The 27,013-nt window shown below is 44.2% G+C and overlaps 1 pseudogene; it reads right to left on the bottom strand.

Moving 5' to 3' along the window:
- Positions 1-20,211: 20,211 nt before the first annotated feature.
- Positions 20,212-20,382, bottom strand: LOC136167788 (cytochrome b-c1 complex subunit 10 pseudogene; annotated as a pseudogene).
- Between the last annotated feature and the right edge of the window lie 6,631 nt (positions 20,383-27,013).

Here is a 27,013-nt window from a genome sequence, read left to right as displayed (position 1 = left end):
ACCCAATGTCCATGAAATGCCCCAAAGCATGGTCAAATGTGGGGCTATGAAGAGACCCTGCTGACTGGAAGTTGGCACTGGCCAGCTGCCTCTACAAAGATTAAATCATGACCACGGCAAGCTGCTGACCTTCGACACCCCCTGAAAGGAGTTCAGGGTGGAGATCAGAAATAAGGCACTCTGTGCTCTGGGAAAAACCCAGAAAAACTGGCCTTCAGATAGTCAGATGGTTTTCAGGTAAATATTTTATGAGCCCAAATTCTTGCATCTTCTCATACCTAGAGAAACACTAATGTCACAAACCAATGTCTAGTCCTGGTTCTCCTGGCCAGCCCCTGAGCAGCTTTTCTATTTCTATTCATCTCTGGGTCGTGTACCTGTGACTTTCTTGTTAAGTTTGTTTCTTCTAGACTACAACAAATCTAAAGTGGTAGTACGACAAGAATATTCCCTGCCCAACACCTAGTCGATGCTGAAACAAGTCACCTTATCATTCCATGGACTCTCATCTCCCTCTGTAAATGCACCCTGAAAGAGAGCAGGCAAAGAGAACCCAGAACCCCACAACGTCCCTGTGCAGCCTGAAGATGTCAAGATGCTCATTGCCCCCTTTCCTTTGAGACTGGGTTCCCAAATGCCTGAAAAGGGAAACAGGTAGATAGTTAGACATGAGCAGGGTATCAACAGAGGCCAAAGAATGGCCCTAAAGATAAAGAGGGGGAGGAATGTGGTGACCCAAGGACAAAAGAGCAGAAAAAAACCAAGGAGGGTCTTGGAATACAGGAACGGGAAAACCAGACCCTTATCATCCTTCCCTCCCTCATGTTGTAACCATTAATGGAACAGTATGACCTGTCTCCCCTCCTACCCTGTAGGGAGAAGGTATTTGCCCTACTCTTCCCCCACCCAGTATACATTCTTTATCCAATCAGCAAATGACCCGCAAGACGCCTATCCCACTCCTTGTACCCTGGCTATAAACGCGAACTAAGGACCCCTGTTCAATGTCGGTTCTCCCTTAAGCTGGCCCGTTCTAACAGCATCTCGCATTCTAATAAACTTTATTTCTCTCTCATTCTGTCTCATATCTGGAAATTCTTTTCCAACCCATCCCTACAGGGCACAGAATTTCTGGCCTGCGGACACCATCTTTATGGCAGAAAGCAAAGAGGAACTAAAGAGCCTCTTAATGAAAGTGAAAGAGGAGTGTAAAAAAACTGGCTTGAAACTCAACATTCAGAAAACTGAAATCATGGCATCTGGTCCCATCACTTCATGGCAAGTAGATGGGGAAACAGTGGAAACAGTGACAGACTTTATTTTCTTGGTCTCCAAAATTGCTGCAGATGATGACTGCAACCATGAAGTTAAAAGACGCTTGTTCCTTGGGAAAACAATGACAAACCTAGACAGTATATTAAAAAGCAGAGATATTATTTTACTGACAAAGGTCTGTACAGTCAAAGTTATGGTTTTTCCAGTAGTCATGTATGGATGTGAGAGTTGGACCATAAAGAGCTGAATGCAGAAGAATTGATGCTTTTGATGTGTGGTGTTGGAGAAGACTCTTGAGAGTCCTTTGGACTGCAAGGAGATCCAACCAATCCATCCTAAAGGAAATCAGTGTTGAATATTCTTTCATTCATCCAATATTCATTGGAGCTGAAGCTCCAATACCTTGGCCACCTGATTCGAGAGGCTGACTCATTTGAAAGGCTGACTCATTTGAAAAAACCCTGATGCTGGGAAAAATTGAAGGCAGGAGGAGAAAGGGACGACAGAGGATGAGATGGTTGGATGACATGACCGACTCAATGGACATGCCCCGGGAGCAAGCCCCGGGAGTTGGTGATGGACAGGGAAGCCTGGTTTGCTGCAGTCCATGGGGTCCCAAAGAGTGGGACAGGACTGAGCGACTGAACTGAACTGACTGATAAAGCAAAAGTCTAATTAACCTGAGAAGGAGAGATACTCGCTTGTGAAAGAAAGAAAGTGCTAGTCACTCAGTTGTGTCCTACTGTTTGTGACCCCATGTATAGTCCATGGAATTCTCCAGGCCAGAATACTGGAGTGGGTAGCTTTTCCCTTCTCCAGGGATCTTCCCAACCCAGGGATTGAACCCAGGTCTCCTGCATTGCAGGTGGATTCTTTACCAACTGAGCTATCAGAGAAGCCCAAGATGCTGGTTTAGATAGTGTCATTGTGATGTTCCCCTCAATGTCTCTTACAGATGCTAATAAGAACAATTAAGAATATCAACAGGAAGAATTTGGAAGGAAAATCTAACTATTAATACAAGGAGGTAAAGTAAAAAATAAATTCTCCACAAATTAAAGAAAAATCTTTTTATGTTTATTTGGTATGGGATAAATAGAATGGACATTTATGTAATTAAAACAAAATTTGACATTATTACACTACCTAAAGTTAATGAGTCAAGAGAGGCTCCCTACTGGTCCCCAAAAGTAAAATCCAAACAAGTGTGTTCTAGTTTTAAGTTGTATATTTAAGGGGCTAGAAAAATTTACACTGAGACGTCTGTCCAGCAATAATTTTGGAACAGTTAGGCAAAAAGGGCCTGACTTCCTCAGCTCTACCTGACTCTGGGGATCCGAGAACCTCTTATATAAAAGTAGGAATTTTGCTTTGGCTCAATTTATAAATTCAGAAAGGTCTGTGCTGAATACCTTAGACAAACTTTGAAGGCATAATAATTTAACTCTGAAGTTATAGAACATAGAACTTCCTAAATCAGTTTGATTAAAAATCTTGTCCTTGATTTTAGTAACTTTAGGCAGCAGAACTGTTCTTTGAAAAAGCAAATAGTGTCTTTATCTTGCAAATGTCTAAACTAGAATATAAATACAGGCCTCAAGGACCTGCAACCAAGGAAAAAAAGGACACTTCTAAATGTAAACGACTAAAATGTTCCTCAGCCAAACTTAGATAGCTGATCTCAGTCATCTGAACATGCAACCTTAATGTATACCAACTGCTTATAAACTAGTAAGTTTATGTGGTAGTCCCTGATTCATAACTAAGCTTTTAAATGAAGCCATGAGATCTCTCGAAGGAGGGAGGGAAGGTGAAATACCAGACCACCTTACCTGCTTCCTGGGAAACCTTTATCCAGGTCAAGAAGCAACAGTTAGAACCAGACATGGAACAATGGAATTGTTCAAAAATGGGAAAGGAGTACATCAAGGTGTTGCAGAGAGGAAGCCAATTCTGACTCCATGTTGGAAACCCTTTCTTTGACTTCTTTTAATATTATAGTCATACTCAATGGCTTGCCTAGAGAATCCTGCCCCTCTTCTGGACTGTAAATTAAAGTGCCTTTATTCAGCTTTGGAGAGATAGTTTATCCCTGCCCACCTGTGAATAGAAGAGATTAACACCCCTTCTGAAGGCTGGACATTCCCTTGGAGATATTTTACAAGACTGACGATCCTTTTGCTGTACTTCCCTACTGCATCTCCCTCTCTGTTCTGCCTTTTGACTTTAGTTCCTCACTGCTTCTTTCTCTCTGACCCATGAAAGAACCTGGCATCCAGGCCCCAATAAGATGGTTATTTTGAGGTGCTAGCCTGACATCTTCTCAGTCTTCGACTCCCCGATTAAAGTATCTTCCTTGCCTCAACAGTTTGTCTCTCGGATTCATTGGCCTATCATGCAGCAAGCAGAGCGAGATTTGACTCGGTAACAATGGGTGTATATTGTCATCTCACTTATTTAACTTTTATGCAGAGTACATCATGAGAAATGCAGGGCTGGTTGAAGCACAAGCTGGAATTAAGTTTGCTGGGAGAAATATCAGTAACCTCAGATATGCAGATGACAGTACCCTTATGGTAGAAAGAAAAGAGGAATAAAAAAGAGCCCCTTGATGAAAGTGAAAAAGGATAGTGAAAAAGCTGGCTTAAAACTCAACATTCAAAAACGAAGATTATGGCATCTGGTCTCATCACTTCATGGCATATAGATAGGGAAACAATGGAAGCAGAGACAGACTTTATTTTCTTGGGCTTCAAAATCACTGCAGGTGGTGGTGACTGCAGCTATGAAATTAAGACTCTTCTCTTTGGAAGAAAATCTAAGATAAACCTAGACAGCATATTAAACAAGCAGAGACATTACTTTGCCAACAAAGGTCTGTCTAGTCAATGCTTTGGTTTTTCCAGTGGTCATGTATGGACGTGAGAGTTGGACCATAAAGAAGGCTGAGTGCAGAAGAATTGATGCTTTTGAACTGTGGTGTTGGAGGAGATTCTTGAGAGTCCCTTGGACTGCAAGGAGATCCAACCAGTCCATCCTAAAGGAAATCAGTCCTGAATATTCACTGAAAGGACTGATGCTGAAGCTGAAGCTCCCATACTTTGGCCACCTGATGCAAAGAGCAGACTCATTAAAAAAGACCCTGAGGTTGGGAAAGAGTGAAGGCAAGAGGTGAAGGGGACAAAAGAGGACGAGATGGTTGGATGACATCACTGATCTAATGGTTGTGAGTTTGAGCAAGCTCTAGGAGTTGGTGAAGGGCAGGGAAGCCTGTGTGCTGTAGTTCATGGGATCACAAAGAGTTGGACATGACCTAGTGACTGTAAACCAACAACGAGAACTCTAGTCTGCCTCTTTATATCTGTGTACATATTATATATGAAGTACCTCTACTTCTAAAAGGTAATATCAATATTAAGAACACTAAAAGAGAAAAGGCAGTGTTGAAGAATCCAGAGTCACAAAGCACTCCAGACAGTGAGTACAGTTTATTACGCCAGAGGGTTCAGGGGAATTGGTTCCCAACAAGGACCCTGATGATTTTGGAGGACTTGGTGCTATGCCCTCCGCTACACGACTGCTTACGTTAGTAATTATTTTTACAACGCGCAGGTGCGGAAGAATTAACAGTTACAATATGCAGGTGCAGGCGCTATCGTTTATCTAACTGAGACAAACTGACCTTTACTTCCAATGTTTGTTTGCCATCTGGGAAGGGGTTTCCTGGTTTTTCATTAAGGATGGTTAACAGGGTTCAGGCCCAGTTCATTCCTGCCTTAAGATGGCTGACAATCTTCAAGATGGAATCCCTCTTGCCCTCCTCCCAGCGGCCCCAACAACAGTGTGGCCACAATATTCTTTAGACTCTGGAGAAAACTGGCTAAGAGAAAATTTCTTTTGAAATTATAAAACCAGTTATTTTTGCATATGCAAGTAAAACCCTCTAGCATGTTAAAAACTTGCCTAAAAAAAAAAAAGCTTGAAGTTAACTCTTATCATGTCCTTTAGAGGCACAGTCCTCATTGCCTTGAATTTAAAGCCAAAATAATAATAATAGTAATGGTGGAAGGGAGGGATGGGGGAAATAAGTCTGGCTTACAGGCGACTGTTTCTTAATGGAGAAAGATACAGAAAGTATAAAGCAGTTTTGTGGAAAGTAGAATCTAAGAAAAGAATTTCATCCATGGTACAAGATGTTGTACTACCTTTGAAGTCTTCCATGGTTATCTTGCAGGAAGAGGGACGAACCCTTTCCAGGGCCCACATGGGGTTCTTGTCTAACATTCAGAAATGAATTGTCTGAGGAGACACATGTGCTGACAAAGCAAGAGGCTTTATTGGGAAGGGGCGCCTGGTTGGAGAGCAGCAGGCTAAGGGGAACCCAGGAGGACGGCTCTGCCATGTGGCTCACAGTCTCAGATTTTATGGTGATGGGCTTAGTTTCTGGGTTGTCTTTGGCCAATCATTCTGACTCACAGCCCTTCCTGGTGGCACACGCATTGCTCAGCCAAGATGGATTTCAGCGAGAAGGATTCTGGGAGTTGGTTAGACACGTGGTGTCACCTTCTGACCTTTCCTGATCTCTTCCAGTTGGTGGTGGCTTATTGTTCCATGTTCCTTACAGACCTCCTGTAGTAAAACAACTCATGCAGATGGTTACATGGTTAGACAGTGCCTGGCCAGGGTGGGTGGTTTCTGTCAGTGTACTTCCCCTAACAGTTACTTTGGCTAAGTGAATAATAACTGTTGCAGGAAGGGGGACCCCTTCCAGGGCCCAAAACTGGGCTCTTGTCTAACGCTCGGAAATGAATTGTCCGAGGAGACACATGTGCTAACAAAGCAAGAGATTTTATTGGGAAAGGGCACCCGGCGGAAAGCAGTAGGTAAGGGAACCCAGGAGAACTGCTCTGCCGCGTGGCTCGCAGTCTTGGGTTTTATGGTGATGGGATTAGTTTCCGGGTGGTCTTTGGCCAATCCTAATTCAGAGTCTTTCCTGGTGGTGCACCCATCGCTCAGACAAGATGGATGCTAGCGAGAGGGATTCTGGGAAGTGGACAGACACGCTGTGTCTCCTTTCTACCTTTCCCGAACTCTTCCGGTTGGTGGTGGCTTATTAGTTCCATATTCCTTATCAGGATTTCCTGTCATAAAACAACTCATGCAAATGGTTACTATGGTGCCTGGCCAGGGTGGGCGATTTCAATCAGTGTGCTTCCCCTAACATAACTATTGTTGAAATCAAACAGTCAGGGACACTTGGCTTTTCTTGACCCCCTGACGAATCTCACTTTTATTTCATGGAATAAATAAATTAATCTCAGGCTGTGAGATTAATGTCCTCACAATGAAAGAAAATTTTTTTTTGTTTCACTAAATGTTAAATTCCAGTCTTGTTAATTTAGGTTTGTGTTTGGCAAAGCTCACTTCCCAGTTAGTTCCTTGCTGTTGTGCTATATTGTTAAAAAGTTTACTTCAGCTATTATAGACCTAAGTTTGTTCCTAAAGCTTATCTCACTAATCTATCTTTGGATAGAGATCAGATGCTTTGTGACCTGCAACCAGAGAATTATACATTGTGAAAAAGACATAATTCAAAGGGCTATCACCAACCTGGATAGACTGTAATGGAGAAGGGTTAATTTTAAATTTACATTGTATCTGCTTCTGTGACTTAAATGCGTTTTTGTTATTATAAACATACATAATGGCCTGCCTGAGGGAGATAACCTGAGCAGCCCACCGGTGAAGGACTGTTAGAAGTGAAACTAACACATTCCCCTGCCTGAAGGCTTGCCTCATTCTAGGGGACTTTTGCAAGGACTGAATAGTTTTACTTTGCTTCCTCACCTCCCCCCCTCCCATCTCTGATCCATAAAAGAACCAGGCAACCAGGCCTTGACAAGATGGTTATTTTGAGACACTAGCCTGCTATCATTTTGGTCAGGTGACTTTGAATAAAAAGGCTTCTTCCTTACCTCATCCCCTCATCTCTCAGATTCACTGGCCTGTCGTGTGGCAAGCAGAGCGAGCTTGGACTCAGTAACAATTTGGCTTAGCCAGCCAGGAGCCTTACTGCTGGTGGTGAGCTGGCCCTGATCAGGGAATATTGGGACCATTTGTCCTGAGGGTCTTTTCTTTAAGATTCTCTGTAGTGGCAGCGGCTGCCCCCAGTGCTTGACAGTTGAGTCGAGGAACCAACAAACTTCCAAGAATTGACTGTAGGATAAGGGAGTTAGAGAAGGCACTTTACGGGAACAGATCACCTTTAATGTGGCGAGAAGGGGCAGCAGTCAGTGAGCTGCTGCACTAACCCAAGAAAGAGTATATGTGGAAATCTACTTTCGTAAGGGGGCCTGTTCTCCAAGGTTGTTCAGAGTAGTTCTCTCTTAAACAGCTGGGGCAAGAAATTCTGGAGACAGGCCAAAGGCTGGACTGGCTGGGCGTAATCAACCTTAATGTCCATTTTTTTCCCTTCCGGTGAGAGAGTTCTTTGTTTTGCATAAAATGGTGGGGAGGATCTGGAGGGGAATTTTAACTCCAGGCAATTTTGAGCCATGTAACTTTCCTTCATTGACAAACTTGATTTCATTTGTAGAGTAAATCTACCCCAGTTTGCTTGTTTTGTTTGCCCGTTCGTGTTAAGAGCCTGCAGGCTCAGTTTTGGAGTCTCTCTGGTGTGCACACTGGGAACATTTCCCCCCTCAATTTGTAATTTTCTTTTATGGGACAAAAATGGGAAATATTTCATCTATCCAGAAGGAAAGATCTTTGGGTTGCATATTAGATATGTTAAGATCAGAAGAGCAATTGCTCACAATAAAACAATCTGGCAGTCAGAAGCGCTGTACAAAGGTAAGGAACACTCTGATAGTGAACGGGCCTGCAGGCTTCCTTGAATGTAAGGCATTCAATTCTAACTTCCTCTGTGAGGCTGCGCCATGACAGGCAGCCTAGATTAGGAGTAGGCCTGGTTTTCCAGGGTAATATGATTATCAGGCCACCTGGAGCCAGCCAATCAACAGGCTCCTAGCAAGAAAAAGGGAACCTATCAGGGGAAAGCTGAAAAACCCGCGAACGCCCAAGTTTGAAAAAAGCCCGCGAAGGTTTGGGCCAATAAGATTACTTTGCAAACAGGTAACCAATCCGTTTAAGCCAGCCACCAACTGCTTATGCGCACCCTATAAATTTGGGTAACCGTTTGGGCCCAGGGCTTTTGGACCCTGCACCACTGCGTCGGTTGCGGCAGTAAGCCCTGACTCGAGTCAGCAATAAACTTCCCTTTCTTTGCATGTTGCATTGTCTTGGAAGCCTTCTGTCTTCCCGCTTGGGGATTCGGACATCGGGCATAACACCTCTACAGGAGCCCTGGATAACTTTGACAGTGGGGAACAAGTTGATTGACTCTGTGATAGACACTACTTTCCTTTGTGAATTAAAAGCTCAAATAACCTTTTCCCCAGAACAGCTTGACATCAGGGTCCCATTGGGGCCTTTTTTGACCTTGTCCAGTCTGGGGAGCTTTGGCTTCCGTCTGGGGGCTTCACTCCAGTTAGGGGTGTTCTCCCTGTGAAGGGAAACTCTGTTTATAAGGCACTTTGGAGAAAGGTCACTGGTTTAATGGGACTGGAATGTCATGTTAATGTGACTTTCCGGCTGGCTAGGTTTTGGTTTATTCTGGTTACTTTGGTAATGTGCAGACATCTGGTACTAACTGCTTATTCTAAGGTTTCCTCTGCAATTTTCTCATTTCTTCTCAAACCCTCTGCAAACAGGCGAGTGGCTGTGGAAACAACTGAGGAACTCTGGCCAGAGTTACACCCTGGTGTGTTCTAAAGGCCCACAGCCCACTGTGCCCCAGTAACTGCCACCCAAGTGGAGGATGTCCTGGCATGCTGCAGTCCATGGGGTCGCAGAGTCAGAGACGACTGAGCCACTAAACGGAATTGCAGTAAGCTGAGGTGGTCAAGTTGTAGTTACAGGACATGTCCACAAGTCAGCAGGTTTTTCATACTCAGCTTTGGTTACTGGGGCAACCAGAGCCTTAGGGAAAGTCAGCTTTCTGGCTGCGAAATAAGAGTGGAATGTGCCTGGGCTTGTGTCTCACTATTTCTGCCCCCTAAAGTTTCACACCTTGTTTGCAGGCGCATTCCCAACTGAGGGTTCTCAGGTGCCGAGGAGGATGCACTGGCAGGAAGGAGGCTTGAGCTGGGAACTTTCTCCCAAAGGTCCTTGAGGCCAGAGGCCCGACCACCATCCTTTGGGTGCATCAGGTACTCTGGTCCCAGAGAGGTAACCATACAGTACAGGTTTAAGAGGGAGTTCAACTAAGTGCGCCTAGCCTGGTATGTCAACATCACCCCAGTGCAGCCATGGGACCCAAGCCTGCCCAGATTCCAGGAACGGGATGGCAGCCCAAGTCAGGGAGGTTAGAGATAATACAGTAGGGACTGCTTTTCTGTCCTTGACATTACGCCTGTTATGTTGGAGGACAGCTCATCTGCAGGGTTGCGCTTGGTGTACAACCACCCAAATCAGGTGTTATTTATCCACAGGGTATCCTTTTTTTTTGGCCATAGAAGGTTGAACAGCGTGCTGAGCATCAGGTCCTTGTGAATTATTTATCTCAGATACACTTTTCTGTGTATACAACAGAGAAAGGGACAAAATAATTGCTGCAGATTATCTCTTAGAGATACAGATGTCTGTGTATAGGTAGTTGTTAGGTAGTTAGAATAGGGAAAAGGAGTCCAGAATGGCAGTGGCTAAAAGACTTGGAAGGGAAAAGCCCACGAAAATAGAAAAAAGGAAGGTCCAAGGACCGGAGTGAGAACCTCAGGTAAAACAAACAACACTCCTGACTGGCCCAATTTACATAGGACAGGCCCAGGGAGAGAGAAACATATAAAAAGAGGAGCCAAAGTTCTTCTCTCTCTCTCTCTCTCTCTTCCGCGCGATGGGGCGCTCTTCTCTTCGTGTCTTTGGATCAATGTGCCCTCACGCCTCGAAGATGGATTTTCCTGCTATTATCTAAATAAAATAGAGCTGTAACACTGATTTATTTAAGAGCTATAGCACGGTCCATTCGAGACCTGAGAGCTATAACATGGTCTGTCCAAGACCCGAGAGCTGTAACACGCTGAGGGGGCTTTAATGTCCATCACTCCAAATCTTTGTTGTGACAAGACCAAGAACCGAGGAGCATACACTCGCCTGACAGTAGTGATACAGATTTTTGTGTGTATGTGGAAGGAAGGAAGACAGGAAGAGGATAATCCTTGTGGGTTATCTATTATAGATACAGGTTTCTATGTTTATGTTAGTCTGGAGATCTTAACTCATTCTAGGCCCTTCACTTTTTTTTCCCCTGGAACCCTTTGTTTGACTTTGAATTTTCTGAATCTCTTTTTGGATTGTAAATGTGTTGCCTTGTATATTTTTACTTTGCCTGGAAGGTGCCTCACATACTACGGTCTTCATCTGCCTGACTGACTACCCTTAGTGTGTGATACTTCAAGGTCCATCTCTGTGGCTACCAGTGTCATAATTCCCTAATTTCAGTGGCAGCTTTTTATGACTGAGAAATAGTCCATCATATATATATATGCCATGTGACTTAGCAGCAGCATATACCACATCTTGTTTGAGCTTTAATCTCTCAGGGGAGATTCTGCTGGTTGTGTGTCTTGGCTCTTGGATATAGTGCTGTCGTAGTGCTCCTCGGGGTTTGTGTGCCTTTGCCTCAGCGGTTTTCTTGGGATATAGGCCCAGGTGTGGGAATTCAAATCCTAGGCTTTGTTCCCCATGATAGTTCCCCTCCCCCCCCCGCCCCAGGGGATTTGGAGACTGTCCATTATACTGGGTGCTGCTACAGATACAGTAGGGGCTTCCTTTGCCTTTAGGCCCTCTCCCGTCTGTATTGTTTGTTAACTTGTGAGGGTGTCTATTGTGACTGGTGGGTTTTGATATTTCATTGTCATTATGTTGACATTCCTACAGCAATTAGGGATGCTGAGCATCTTGCCCTGTGGTGGAGGTATGAGGTTCTTTTTCCTTAAAGGGTTTGAGGAAAATTTACCTTTGGCAATTGGCTTCCTGAAAGTCAGTTGCATTTGGGATATATTTCTGCAATTCCCACCCCAGGACATTAATTACCTGAGGGTAGCAGTCATTAACAGAACCCCAGGCCTTGTGAATTAGAGGTGGCAGGGAGCACGGGTGGTCATATTGTAGTTACAGAAAATTTCCACAAGGTGGCAACACTTTTTCATGCCTGCCTCTGTTCCCTGGTAGCTCAGTTGGTAAAGAATCCACCTGCAATGCAGGAGACCCTGGTTCAATTCCTGGGGTGGGGAAGATCCTCTGGAAAAGGGATAGGCTACCCACTCTAGTAATTTTGGGCTTCCCTTATGGCTCAGCTGGTAAAGAATCCGCCTGCAAGGCAGGAGACCTGGGTTCAATCCCTGGGTTGGGAAGATCCCCTGGAGAAGGGAAAGGCTACCCACTCCAGTATTCTGGCCTAGAGAATTCCATGGACTATATAGCATGACTGAGCAACTTCAAAATCTCAAAAAAAAAAAATCTGTATCCTGGGGCAACCAAAGCCTTAGGGAAAGTATGCTTCCTACCACTGTGAAATAGAGTGGAGTGTACCTGAGCAAACATTTAACGGCTTGAGTCTGACTACTTTCTCCCCCTTAAACATCACACAAACACCCTGTCCAGACTAATCCCTTCCAGATCCACTGCACCCTGCTGAGTGTGCTGAGGTGCTAGGAGGCTGCGCTCTCAGGTAAGAGGCTTGAACTGGGAACCCCAGCACAAGAAGAGGTCGTAGTTAGCTGACTCTTGCCTTCAAATTCCTCCAGGCTTTGATGCCACATTGAACACTCATCACAACCAGAACATAGCAGACAGTGGATCTTTAAAAACAGTCAGTGAAGGGAGAAGGAAATGGCAACCCACTCCAGTATTCTTGCCTGGAAAAGTCCATGGACAAAGGGGCTGCAGTCCATGGGGTTACATGACTGAGTATGCATGCATGAGGGTGGAGGGAGATGGGTTGGTGGAGGGAGATGGGTTGGTAGAACTAAAAAAAAAAGGGTCGATGAAGGGCATCATGCCAGGCTGTCAACCCCACCCCAGCCCAGCATTAGGACCCAAGGCTGCTCAGCTTCCAGGCATGGGATAGCATTCAAGTCAGATTTCAGAGATAATAAAATAAGCACTGATTTTCTTTCCTTTTATTTAACATCATGCTGTATAAACAAAATACAATGTAGTGATTATTGTCTGTATATAGCCACCTAATTAGGGTATTATGTATCTATGGAGTATCTTGATTCTTTTTTTTTTATTTTTTGGCCATAGATCTTCTATCAGAGTGTTGAGCATCAGCTTTCTGTGTATATGAGGAAGTTCAGTTCAGTTGCTCAGTCGTGTCCAACTCTTTGCAACCCCATGGACTGCAGCATGCCAGGCTTCCCTGTCCATCACCAACTCCCAGAGTTTGCTCAAACTCATGTCCATTGGGTCGCTGACGCCATCCAGCCATCCCATCCTCTGTCATCCCCGTCTCCTCCTGCCTTCAATCATTCCCAGCATCGGAGTCTTTTCCGATGAGTCAGTGTTTCTCATCAGGTGGCCAAAATATTGGAGCCTCAGTATGAGGAAGGAAGGAGATAAACATTGTGGATTGTCTTTCAGAGATATAGATATATGACAGGCAGGCAGGAAGGAAGAAAGGAAGGAAGCAGATAATCCTTTGTTGTTGTTGTTAGTGCCTCAGTCGCATCTGGCTCTTTGCGACCCCATGGACTGCAGCATGCCAGCCTTCCCTGTCCTTCACTATACCAGAAACACTGATTTTTTTCAGGCAAAGAGTTAACAACAACAAAAAAAGTTTATTGTCTTGGAATAATAGAACAAGTCTCTTTGGCAAACAATAGGCCAAACAGCAAGAACAAGATGGCGGAGGAGGACGTGCGCTCATCTTCTCCAGTGAAAACTCCAAAATTGCAACTCCCTGCTGAACAACCATCAGCAGGAGAATTTGGATCCCACCAAAAAAAGATACCCCGCATCCAAGGGCAAAGGAGAACCCCCAACAAGATGCAGGAGGGGCGAAATTGCGTTTAGAATCAAACCCCATACCCACCAGAGACGCTCATCAGAGGGCTGTGTGTTCATGCTCATCAAGTAGTTAACATCTTCTTTTCAGTGGGGGTTTTAGCATCTGTATAACAACTCAGGAAGTGTGCCTCAGATACCATTACCTCCACACTTCAGAGGGGAGCTACAGCAGAGGATATGGGATGAGGTCTGTCCTGGGAAGGCCCTATAGGCTCCTGCTCTATTACACCAGGTGTCTGGGCTCAGCAGCCGGGGAAGGTGGGGCTCCCTCCTGGGTGTGGGGAACAGCAGGATCACGGGCCTCTGAGGGGCCTGTTAGCCCCCAAGGTGAAATGGTGAGGCAGTGGATAGACAGATGCATCTTGTCTGGGAGAGGGATCCAGGCTGGAAATGTCACTGGAATCATCATCGGGAGGAAGAGGAAAGGCTGGGGTCAGGGAGTGGGGGGGCAGGTGGGTCACAGCCAATCCTATGCAGGTGATGGTGGTCCTGATGGAAGCAACTCAGAGCTGGAAGGACTGGCCCTCAGAAGCACAGCTTCATTCTCTTGTTCCTTTGTAAAAACACTGTGTCAGAGTGTGAGAAACCCTCAGGAGACTTCTGAGCCCAGTGCTGCTGGGGCTTCATCATAGGGCCTCAGGCCACGCCCATATCCCCACTGGAGATGAAGCCGATCAGGGCACCGGGGCCCACAGACTTCAGGGAACCCCTGCCCTCAGAACTGGTCTCCCTTCTTCCAACCAACTGCTGGTCAGAGGCCCACATTCTCCCATCCTGATTCCACCCCCAGAGCCTGAGGAGAAGTCCCGTATATAGAGGGACCACTCTGTCTTCGTGTTCCTGTTGCTGGACATTTTGGTGGACTCTATGTCTTGGCTATTGTAGATAGTGCTTCCCTGAAAACAGGGGTGCACGTGTCATTTCAAATTGTGATGTTCTCCAGATCTGAGCCCAGAAGTGGGGTTGCAGCATCCCATGGCTCCTCTGTGTTTACTTTTTTCAGGAATCTCCATGCGGTTTTCCAATGTGGCTGCACCCTTATGCATCCCCAAAGTGTAGGGAGGATTCCATTTTCTCTACGTCCTCTGCAGCATTTATTCTTTGGAGATCTTTCTGCTGATGGCCATTCTGATCGGTGGGTAGGGGTGATTCCTCAGTGTAGATTTGGTTTGCATTGATTTAATAATAAGTGGGTCTCCCCTGGTGTGCTCAGCAATAAAGAATCTGCCGGCAATGCAGGAGACGCTAAAGATGTAGATTTGATCCCTGAGACAGGACGATCCCCTGGAGAAGGAAATGGCAACCCACTCCAGTAATCTTTCCTGGACAATTCCATGGACAGAGGAGACTGGAAGGCTACAGTCCACGGGTTGCAAGAGTCGGACATGGCTGAGCAACTGAGCACAGTAATGAGTGAGGGGGGTGTCTTTCCAGGCACTTGACTCATGTGTAGCTAGACATATACATGTTCTTTTTCAGGTTCTCTTCCTATATAAGTTATTACAGAGTGTTGAGGAGGGTTCCTTGGCTATGCAGTGGGTCCTTGCTGGTGATTCTATAAAGAGTAGTGTGTTAATCTGAACCAACTCATTTCTCACTGCCCTCTTTTCCTTCTTGGGAACCACAAGTTTCTTCTTGAGAACCGTAAGTCTGTGAGGCCATTTCTCTGTGGTAGAGAAGTTCATCTGTCTCCATTTTTAGACTGCACCTAGAAGTGATACCATATGATTCTTGTCTTGCCCTGTCTCCCCTACTTCACTTAGGATGATCACCTCTACTTTCCTCCTTGTGGATGGAAATGTCATTATTTGATCCTTTTTAATGACTGAGTAATATTATCCTGTGTCTAGGTACCCCATCTTCTTTATCCGTTCATCTGTGTTTTGCACGTGGTTTGCTTCCATGTCTTGTTTGTGGTACCTAGTGCAGCCGTGATCATAAGGCTGCAGGTGTCTTTTCAAATTTTGGCTTTCTCCATATCTACACCAGGTGTGGGATTGTTGGATCCTATGGTATTTCTATGTTTAGTTGTTTTTTTTTTTTTTTTTTTAAAGAAACTTCATACTCTTTGGGCTTCCTTTGTGGCTCAGCTGGTAAATAATCCGCCTGCAATTCGTGAGACCTGGGTTCAATCCCTGGGTTGGGAAGATCCCGTGGAGAAGGAAAAGGCTACCCACTCTAGTATTCTGGCCTGGAGAATTCCATGGACTGTATAGTCCATGGGGTCGAAAAGACTCAGACGCAACTGAGTGACCTTCACTTTCACTTTCACACTCTTTGCCTAATGGATGTACTGATTTACATCCCCACCAAGAGTGCAGGGAAGTTCTCTTCTCTTCACATCCTCTGCAACATGTTTGTTGGAGATTCTCTGAGATGGCCTTTCTGACTGGTATGAGGTGATAGCTCATTGGACTTTTGATTTGCCTTCCTGTAATAATTGGTGATATCAAGGGAACATTTCAGGCAAAGATGGGTTTGATAAAGGACAGAAATGTTATGGACCTAACAGAAGCAGAAGATATTAAGAAGAGGTGGCAAGAATACACAGAATAACTGTACAAAAAAGATCTTCATGACCCAGATAATCACAATGGTGTGATCACTGACCTAGAGCCAGACATCCTGGCATGTGAAGTCAAGTGGGCCTTAGAAAGCATCCCTACGAACAAAGCTAGTGGATGTGATGGAATTCCAGTTGAGCTATTTCAAATCCTGAAAGATGATACTGTGAAAGTGCTGCACTCAATATGCCAGCAAATTTGGAGAACTCAGCAGTGGCCACAGGACTGGAAAAGGTGTGTTTTCATTCCAATCCCTAAGAAAGGCAATCCCAAAGAATGCTCAAACTACTGCACAATTGCACTCATCTCACACGCTAGTAAAGTAATGCTCCAAATTCTCCAAGCCAGGCTTCAGCAATACGTGAACCGAGAACTTCCACATTTCAAGCTGGTTTTAGAAAAGGCAGAAGAACCAGAGATCAAATTGCCAATATCCGCTGGATCATCGAAAAAGCAAGAGAGTTCCAGAAAAACATCTATTTCTGCTTTATTGACTATGCCAAAGCCTACGATTGTGTGGATCACAATAAACTGTGGAAAATTCTGAAAGAGATGGGAATACCAGACCACCTGATCTGCCTCTTGAGAAACCTGTATGCAGGTCAGGAAGCAACAGTTAGAACTGGACATGGAACAACAGACTGGTTCCAAATAGGAAAAGGACTACGTCAAGGCTGTATATTGTTACCCTGCTTATTTAACTTATATGCAGAGTACATCATGAGAAACGCTGGGCTGGAAGAAGCACAAGCTGGAATCAAGATTGCCAGGAGAAATATCAATAACCTCAGATATGCAGATGACACCACCCTTATGGCAGAGAGTGAAGAGGAACTAAAAAGCCTCTTGATGAAAGTGAAAGAGGAGAGTGAAAAAGTTGGGTTAAAGCTTAACATTCAGAAAACTAAGATCATGGCATCTGGTCTCATCACCTCATGGGAAATAGATGGGGAGACAGTGGAAACAGTGTCTGACTTTATTTTGGGGGGCTCGAAAAATCACTGCAGATGGTGATTGAAGCCATGAAATTAAAAGACACTTACTCCTTGGAAGGAAAGTTATGACCAATCTAGACAGATTATTAAAAAGCAGAGACATTACTTTGCCAACAAAGGTCTGTCTAGTCAAGGCTATGGTTTTTCCCGTGGTCATGTATGGATGTGAGAGTTGGACTGTGAAGAAAGCTGAGCGCCGAAAAATTGATGCTTTTGAACTATGGTGTTGGAGAAGACTCTTGAGAGTCCCTTGGACTGCAAGGAGATCCAACCAGTCCATCCTAAAGGAGATCAGTCCTGGGTGTTCATTGGAAGGACTGATGCTGAAGCTGAAACTCCAGTACTTTGGCCACCTCATGCGAAGAGTTGACTCACTGGAAAAGACCCTGATGCTGGGAGGGATTGGGGGCAGGAGGAGAAGGGGACGAGAGAGGATGAGATGGCTGGATGGCATCACTGACTCGATGGGCATGAGTTTAAGTCAACTCCGAGAGTTGCTGATGGAGGCCTGGCGTGCTGCAATTCATGGGGTCGCAAAGAGTCGGACACGACTGAGCGACTGAACTGAACTGAACTGAATAATTAGTGATGCTGAGCATCTTTTGAAGTGCTTAATGATCATGGGTATGCCTTCTTCATGAAATGTCCATTGAAATCTTTGGTTCATTTCCTAGTTTTGGTTCATTTTACTTTTGATATAGAGCTGCTTGAGTTGTTTGTATGTTTTGGAGATGAATTCTTTGTGGGGATCTTGGTTTTGAAATTTATTTTTTCCCCTATTTTGAGTGTGTTTTTCTTTCATCTAGGATTTCCTTTGCTGTGAAAACGCTGCTGTGGTTAATTATGTCCCTTTGGCTTACTTTTTTTCTTTCTCATGCTTTCTCATTATGGTTTATTATAAGGTATTGAACATAGTTCCCTGTGCTGCACAATAGGCCCTTGTTTATCCATTTCTTACATAGTAGTGTCTGTGTGTCAACCTCAAACTCTTAATGTATTCCTCCCTCTCCCTTTTTCCCTTTTGGTAACCACAAAGTTTGTTCTCCATGTCTGTGAGCCTATTTCTGTAATAAGTTCATTTGTATCATCTCTTAAAGGCTCCACACATAAGCAATACCATGTGATATTTGTATTTCTCTGTCTTGTTTATTTTACTTAGTATGAAAATCTCTAGGCCCATCCATGTTGCTGCAATACTTCATCCTTTTATGGCTGAGTAATATTCCATTGTATATATAGACCACACTACCCATTCATCTGTTGATGGACATGTAGGTTGCTTCCATGTCTTGGCTATTGTGAATACTACTGGTATGAGCATTGGGATCCATGCATCTTTTCAAATGAGTGTTTTCATCTTTTCCAGATATATGCCCAGGAGTGGGACTGCAGGATCACATGGTAGTTCCACTTGTAGTTTCTTAAGGAACCTCTGTAACCGTTCTCCACCGTGGCTGAGCCAGTTCACATTCCCACCGTCAGTGTGGGAGGGTTTTCTCCACACCTCTCCAGCAGCTATTATCTGTAGACTTTTTGATGATGAAGCTGGGTTCCTTCTGAAGCGCCCTGGCCTCCAGGAAATAAACAGTAGGTGAAAAAGGCTGGTGCAGAAAAGTATGTAGCACACGCCATTCCTTGTGTTAAAATGTGTGTATATTGACACTCCAACCCCCCAGTGTGACTGCATCTGCAGACAGGCCCCCAAGAACGCCGTCAAGGTTAAATGAGGTCAAAAGGGTTCAGCCCTGATCCCCTAGAAGCAGCGTGTCTGAAGAATCCCCAGAGAGCTCCCCTGCTCTCAGATCAAGGAAAGGCCACATGAGGATGTGGTGAGGAGGCGGCCAAACCAGGAACAAAGCCTCCAGAAGCGAGCTCAGGCTGCAGCCTCCAGAACCAGGAGAGGGTCACTGCAGCCTCAGCAGCTGGGCCTCCGTTCTGTGGTGGCAGTCATGAGATGGCTGTTTTCACGGAGAGGATGTTTCTAGCCTCCTCCGGGACTTGGCAGGTGTTACGCAGTTCATCCTCCTGCACCTGCTCATGTTTGTATCTGTGCCTATACAGATGGGTTCTCAGGTGTCTCCCTTCAAGACACAGAGTCTCCCCCAAATGAGATGTGGAGGAGATGGCCTGAGACTTCTGAGTGGCTTGTAAAAGGCAATTCCCCCAACCTCACTCACCATGTAGTAAGGAGGCTCAAGTCACACCTGAGAGGCCCACACGGGGAGGAGCCATGTGAGGGGGCCTCATGGAAGCCCCAATACATGCCCACCCCCACCCCCAGCCATGAAGCTGATGCCTCTGCTGCAATTTCATGAGGGACCCTCAGCCAGCACCCCTCAGACAGATCACTCAAACTCTCACTGTGAGGTAATGTTTGTCCTAAGCCACCAAGTCGAAGTAACGTGTTTAGGCAGCAAGAGATAAAAACACTGTGCAGGTATCACCCACCACACATCTGAAATGATCAAACCATGTCTGCCAGCCCCTGGGAACCCCAGACCTGTGCAGTTCTGGCGCTGAAGGGATCCCCAGGTCACCGCACCCCAGCATGAGCACGTGCAGGCGGGCATGTTTCAGAGCGAGGTTTAATGCCGTGTGTGTGTCTGAAAGGTTGCTGCTGAACCATGAAAGACACTGGGATTCTTGGCCTCCGGAGGAGAATTCAATCTGGGGCCAGAGACGAGGCTTGATCGCTCAGAGCTTTTGTGTAATAAAGTTTTATTAAAGTATAAAAGAGATAGAGAAAGCTTCTGACATAGACATCATAAGGGGACAGAAAGAGTGCCCCCTCACTAGTGTTAGCAATGGAGTTATATAGTTTTAAATAGTTATTGCAGTGAATCAAAAGAATGTCTGGAGGTTGTAAAGACCTTACTAAACCCACTCCCGTAATTTACATTTTAAGATAACAGGATTAGCCAGAAGGTTTTTTCCAGAATCTGTCCTCAAGCAGGATACATTATTATTATTATATAATCCTAAGGAATGTAGAGGGAAAAAAAAATCTGTCCTTTCTTCCTCCTTGAGAATTCCAGACCCCTCTCTCCTTGGGGACCCCCGGACTTCTTATCAACCTGCCTAGGAATTGACTCTCATGTCCACACACTGAAGCTATTTCCACCAACAGAGAAAATGAACTCCTGCCAGGGACTTCCTAGAGTCCATCCAGAGAGCCTGGGCTATTCCAGATGCAGACGGCAGGAGGTAGCACCAGCAGACACCACAGGGGCCCGAAGGGGTGAATTTAATTAGTCACCCCTCTTGAACTTGCTGTTGATGTAGGGCACCCAGTGCAGAATCAGCTGCCAGTCAGTGGCCCACACCAGCCCCACGGCGCCCATGGCGCCCCTCATGCTCGCTGCGGGGACCCAGTTTCTGGCCAGCCAGTGGTAGCGCAGGCCCAGGAACCTGGTCAGCATCACAGTGCCATCCCAGCTCAGGGTGTCCGTTTGGCTTATTTCTGTTTTATTTTTTGTTACTCCAAGATGTGGATCCAAAATGAACTTTGCTGCAGTTTGCAACAGTGTTTTCTGCCTATATTTGCCTCAAGGGTTTTAGAGTGTCTGTCCTCATATTGAGGTCTGTTAATTATTTAGAGTTTATATGGTGTTAGGGAGTGAGAAATGGACTATTTCCTGCTGTATCAGTAAACAAGGATGTCCGCAGTTCAGTTCAGTTCAGTTGCTTAGTCGTGTCCAGCTCAGCACATCAACAGTTCAGTTGCTCAACACGTGTGCAGTGTGTGGCCCCATGGACTGCAGCACACCTTCCCTGTCCATCACCAGCTCCCAGAGCTTGCTCACTCATGTCCATTGAGTCGGTGATGCCATTCAACCATCTCATCCTCTGTCATCCCCTTCTCCTCTCGCCTTCAATCTTTCCCAGCATCAGGGTCTTTTCAAATGAGTCAGTTCTTCGCATTAGGTGGCCAAAGTATTGGAGCTTCACCTTCAGCATCAGTCTTTGCAATGAATATTCAGGACTGATTTCCTTTAGGATTGACTGGTTTGATCTCCTTGCAGTCCAAGGGGCTCTCAAGAGTCTTCTCCAACATCACAGTTCAAAAGCATCAATTCTTCGGTGTTCAGCTTTCTTTATGGTCCAACTCTCACATCCATACATGACTACTGGAAAAACCATAGCTTTGACTAGACAGACCTTTGTTGGCAAAGTAAAGTCTCTGCTTTTCAATATGCTGTCTAGGGTGGTCATAGCTTTTCTTTCAAGGAGCAAGTGTCTTTTAATTTCATGGCTGCAGTCACCATCTGCAGTGATTTTGGAGCCCAAGAAAATATAGTCTGTCATGTTTCCATTGTTTCCCCATCTATTTGCCATGAAGTGATGGGACCGGATGCCATGATCTTAGGTTTTTGAATGTTGAGTTTTAAGTCAGCTTTTTCACTCTCCTCTTTCACTTTCACCACGAGGCTCTTTAGTTCTTCTCTTTCTGCCATAAGGGTGATATCATCTGTGTATGTAAGGTTATTGATATTTCTCCTGACAATCTTGATTCCAGCTTCTGCTTCATCCAGCCTGGCATTTCGCATGATGTGCTCTGCATAAAGTTAAATAAGCGGGGTGATAATATACAGCCTTGACGTACTCCTTTCCCAATTTGGAACCAGTCCATTGTTCCATGGTTCCTTTGAACCATGTCCACTACTAACCGTTGCTTCTTGACCTGCATACAGATTTCTCAGGAGGCAGTTCAGGTGGTCTGGTATTCCCATCTCTATAAGAATTTTTCACAGCTTGTTGTGATCCACAGTCAAAGGCTTTGGTGTAGTCAATGAAGCAGAAGTAGATGTTTTTCTGGAACTCTTTTGGTTTTTCTATGATACAATGGATGTTGGCAATTTGATCTCTGGTTCCTCTGCCTTTTCTAAATCCAGTTTGAACATCCAAAAGTTCTCAGTTCATGTACTAATAAAGCCTTGCTTGGAGAATTTTGAGCATTACTTTGCTAGAGTGCAAGATGACTGCAATTGTGTGGTAGTTTGAACATTCTTTGGCATTGTCTTTCATTGGGGTTGGAATGAAAACTGGCTTTTTCCAGTCCTGTAGCCACCGCCGAGTTTTCCAAATTTGCTGGCATATTGAGTGCAGCACTTTCACAGCATCATCTTTTAGGCAAATGCCAATGGATATCATAGTCATCAGCAATTGCAGCCCTCCAGTGTGAGCTGGTGAGTCCTCAGGGAACTCAGGAAGAAGAATATCTGCTTTCTAGCAGCCACCAGACTGCAGACATTCCCTCAGGTGAGCCCTGAGGAGAGGAAGCTCAGGATATGAAAACAGGATGCTGGTCTCAGATAGGTGAGGTGCATATAAAAGGAATTATTTCAGTGAGCCCAACTCTTACATCTTCCCATACACAGAAAAACACTAAATTCTTTGACTCAGGACATCTGGTTTTCTTTAATAATAATCTCTTGATATTCAGACAACCTGCCTGTTGTTACAAAGTTCTGTGTAACCTGGCTCCTTCCCTCACCTCCTGAGAGCAGTTCTCTCAGGGTTAGTTGATATGGTGTCTCCTGGGCTTGAAGACCTAAAAATTCCCACCGAATAAAACATAACTCTCAAATTTTAGGTTGTGAATATTTTTTAGGTCGACAAGAATATTGTAATTTCATTCCCATTTTCATTGTTTAAGGAATGTCCACACTGTCTCCATGAGCTATTCAGTTGGCGCTAGTGGTAAAGACCCCACCTGCCAAAGCAGGAAACATAAGAGATGCAGGTTTGCTATGGGACACTATAAAAGCAGTGCTAAGGGGAAGGTTCATAGCATTACAGGCTTACATCAAGAAACAAGAAAAAAGCCAAATAAATAACCTAACTCTACACCTAAAGCAATTAGAGAAGGAAGAAATGAAGAACCCAAGGGTTAGCAGAAGGAAAGAAATCTTAAAAATTAGGGCAGAAATAAATGCAAAAGAAACTAAAGAGACCATAGCAAAAATCAACAAAGCTAAAAGCTGGTTTTTGAAAAAATAAACAAAATTGACAAACCATTAGCAAGACTCATTAAGAAACAAAGAGAGAAGAACCAAATTAACAAAATAAGAAATGAAAAGGGTGAGATCACAACAGACAACACTGAAATACAAAGGATCATAAGAGACTACTACCAGCAGCTCTATGCCAATAAAATGGACAACTTGGATGAAATGGACAAATTCTTAGAAAAGTATAACTTTCCAAAACTGAACCAGGAAGAAATAGAAGATCTTAACAGAACCATCACAAGCAAGGAAATCGAAACTGTAATCAAAAATCTTCCAGCAAACAAAAGCCCAGGACCTGATGGCTTCACAGCTGAATTCTACCAAAAATTTAGAGAAGAGCTAACACCTATCTTACTCAAACTCTTCCAGAAAATTGCAGATGAAGGTAAACTTCCAAACTCATTCTATGAGGCCACCATCACCCTAATTCCAAAACCAGACAAAGATGCCACAAAAAAAGAAAACTACAGGCCAATATCACTGATGAACATAGATGCAAAAATCCTTAACAAAATTCTAGTAAACAGAATCCAACAACATATTAAAAAAATCATACACCATGACCAAGTGGGCTTTATCCCAGGAATGCAAGGATTCTTTAATATCCACAAATCAATCAACGTAATACACCACATTAACAAATTGGAAGATAAAAACCATATGATTATCTCAATAGATGCAGAGAAAGCCTTTGACAAAATTCAACACTCATTTATGATTAAAACTCTCCAGAAAGCAGGGATAGAAGGAACATACCTCAACATAATAAAAGCTATATATGACAAACCCACAGCAAGCATCACCGTCAATGGCGAAAAATTGAAAGCATTTCCTCTGAAATCAGGAACAAGACAAGGATGCCCACTCTCACCACTACTATTCAACATAGTGTTGGAAGTTTTGGCCACAGCAATCAGAGCAGAAAAAGAAGTAAAAGGAATCCAGATAGGAAAAGAAGAAGTGAAACTCTCACTGTTTGCAGATGACATGATCCTCTACATAGAAAACCCTAAAGACTCTTCCAGAAAATTACTAGAGCTAATCAATGAATATAGTAAAGTTGCAGGATATAAAATTAACACACAGAAATCCCTTGCATTCCTATATACTAACCATGAAAAAACAGAAAGAGAAATTAAGGAAACAATACCATTCACCATTGCAGCAAAAAGAATAAAATACTTAGGAGTATATCTACCTAAAGAAACAAAAGACCTATGCATAGAAAACTATAAAACACTGATGAAAGAAATCAAAGAGGACACAAACAGATGGAGAAACATACTGTGTTCATGGATTGGAAGAATCAATATTGTCAAAATGGCTATTCTACCCAAAGCAATCTATAGATTCAATGCAATCCCTATCAAGCTACCAACGGTATTTTTCACAGAACTAGAACAAATAATTTCACAATTTGTATGGAAATACAAAAAACCTCGAATAGCCAAAGTAATCTTGAGAAAGAAGAATGGAACTGGAGAAATCAACCTGCCTGACTTCAGACTCTACTACAAAGCAACAGTCATCAAGACAGTATGGTACTGGCACAAAGACAGAAATATAAATCAATGGAACAGAATAGAAAGCCCAGAGATAAATCCACGAACCTATGGACACCTTATCTTCGACAAAGGAGGCAAGGATATACAATGGAAAAAAGACAACCTCTTTAACAAGTGGAGCTGGGAAAACTGGTCAACCACTTGTAAAAGAATGAAACTAGAACACTTTCTAACACCATACACAAAAATAAACTCAAAATGGATTAAAGATCTAAATGTAAGACCAGAAACTATAAAACTCCTAGAGGAGAACATAGGCAAAACACTCTCCGACATAAATCACAGCAAGATCCTCTATGACCCACCTCCCAGAATATTGGAAATAAAAGGAAAACTAAACAAATGGGACCTAATGAAACTTAAAAGCTTTTGCACTACAAAGGAAACTATAAGTAAGGTGAAAAGACAGCCCTCAGACTGGGAGAAAATAATAGCAAATGGGGAAACAGACAAAGGATTAATCTCAAAAATATACAAGCAACTCCTGAAGCTCAATTCCAGAAAAATAAACGACCCAATCAAAAAATGGGCCAAAGAACTAAACAAACATTTCTCCAAAGAAGACATACAGGTGGCTAACAAACACATGAAAAGATGCTCAACATCACTCATTATCAGAGAAATGCAAATCAAAACCACAATGAGGTACCATTACACGCCAGTCAGGATGGCTGCTATCCAAAAGTCTACAAGCAATAAATGCTGGAGAGGGTGTGGAGAAAAGGGAACCCTCTTACACTGTTGGTGGGAATGCAAACTAGTACAGCCACTATGGAAAACAGTGTGGAGATTTCTTAAAAAACTGAAAATAGAACTGCCATATGACCCAGCAATACCACTTCTGGGCATACACACTGAGGAAACCAGATCTGAAAGAGACACGTGCACCCCAATGTTCATCGCAGCACTGTTTATAATAGCCAGGACATGGAAGCAACCTAGATGCCCATCAGCAGATGAATGGATAAGGAAGCTGTGATACATATACACCATGGAATATTACGCAGCCGTTAAAAAGAATTCATTTGAATCAGTTGTAATGAGATGGATGAAACTGGAGCCCATTATACAGAGTGAAGTAAGCCAGAAAGATAAAGAACATTACAGTATACTAACACATATATACGGAATTTAGAAAGATGGTAACGATGGCCCTATATGCAGGGCAGAAGAAGAGACGCAGAAGTACAGAACAGACTTTTGAACTCTGTGGGAGAAGGTGAGGGTGGGATGTTTCAAAAGAACAGCATGTATATTATCTGTGATGAAACAGACCATCAACCCAGGTGGGAGGCATGAGTCAAGTGCTCGGGCCTGGTGGGCTGGGAAGATCCAGAGGAATCGGGTGGAGAGGGAGGTGGGATGGGGGGCCGGGATGGGGAATACATGTAACTCTATGGCTGATTCATATCAATGTATGACAAAACCCACTGAAAAATAAAAGAAAAAAAAAGGGGGGGGGGGAGAGAGATGCAGGTTTTATCCCAGAGTGGGGAAGATCCCCTGCAAGAGGGCATGGCAACCCACTCCACTATTCTTGCCTGGAGAATCCCATGGACAGAGGTGTCTGGCAGGTCACAGTCCACAGGGTCGAAAAGAGTCAAACATAACGGAAGTGACTTAGCACAGATGCATGCTGTCTCCATAGTGGCTGTTCCCAATTGACATTCCAGCATCGATGGAGGAGGGTTCTCATTTCTCCACAACCGCTGTTAGGGGAAGCACACTGATTGAAACCGCCCACCCTGGCCAGGCACCATAGTAACCATTTGCATGAGTTGTTTTATGACAGGAAATCCTGATAAGGAATACGGAACTAATAAGCCACCACCAACCGGAAGAGTTCGGGAAAGGTCAAAAGGAGACACCGCGTGTCTGTCCATTTCCCAGAATCCCTCTCTCCAGCATCCATCTTGGCTGAGCGATGCGTGCGCCACCAGGAAAGACTATGAATTAGATTGATTGGCCAAAGACCACCCGGAAACTAATCCCATCACCATAAAACACGCGGCAGAGCAGTTCTCCTGGGTTCCCTTACCCTCCTGCTGTCCGCCCGGGTGCCCTTTCCCAATAAAATCTCTTGCTTTGTCAGCACATGTGTCTCCTTGGACAATTCATTTCCGAGTGTTAGACAACAGCCCAGTTTCGGGCCCTGGAAGGGGTCCCCCGTCCTGCAACAGCTCCAGCCTTGGTTCTTTGTAGAGTGCTTAACAATGGCCATTCTGAACGGTGTGAGGTATATTTAGCAAAGTCGACAGCATTTCCTGTGATTTTTTTTTTTAAGAGTATGAGTGAAACATCTTGCAATTGACTCGTGAACGTCTGCTCTGTGTTTTGATGAAAACTGCTAGAACATGCTTTGAAGGCAGGTGGTGTTTACTCACAACCCCACGGGCCTTCTGAATATTAAGTGTCCATCAGCACAGCTTTCAACGTTGTTGTTATGAAAAACGGCCACAAGGAGGCAACATTTC

Source organism: Muntiacus reevesi, chromosome 1 (genome assembly GCF_963930625.1).
Source record: "Muntiacus reevesi chromosome 1, mMunRee1.1, whole genome shotgun sequence".
In the NCBI taxonomy this organism is placed as follows: Eukaryota; Metazoa; Chordata; class Mammalia; order Artiodactyla; family Cervidae; genus Muntiacus; species Muntiacus reevesi.
Note: the sequence above shows the minus strand (reverse complement) of the source record. Positions and strands in the feature narration are given on the sequence as shown.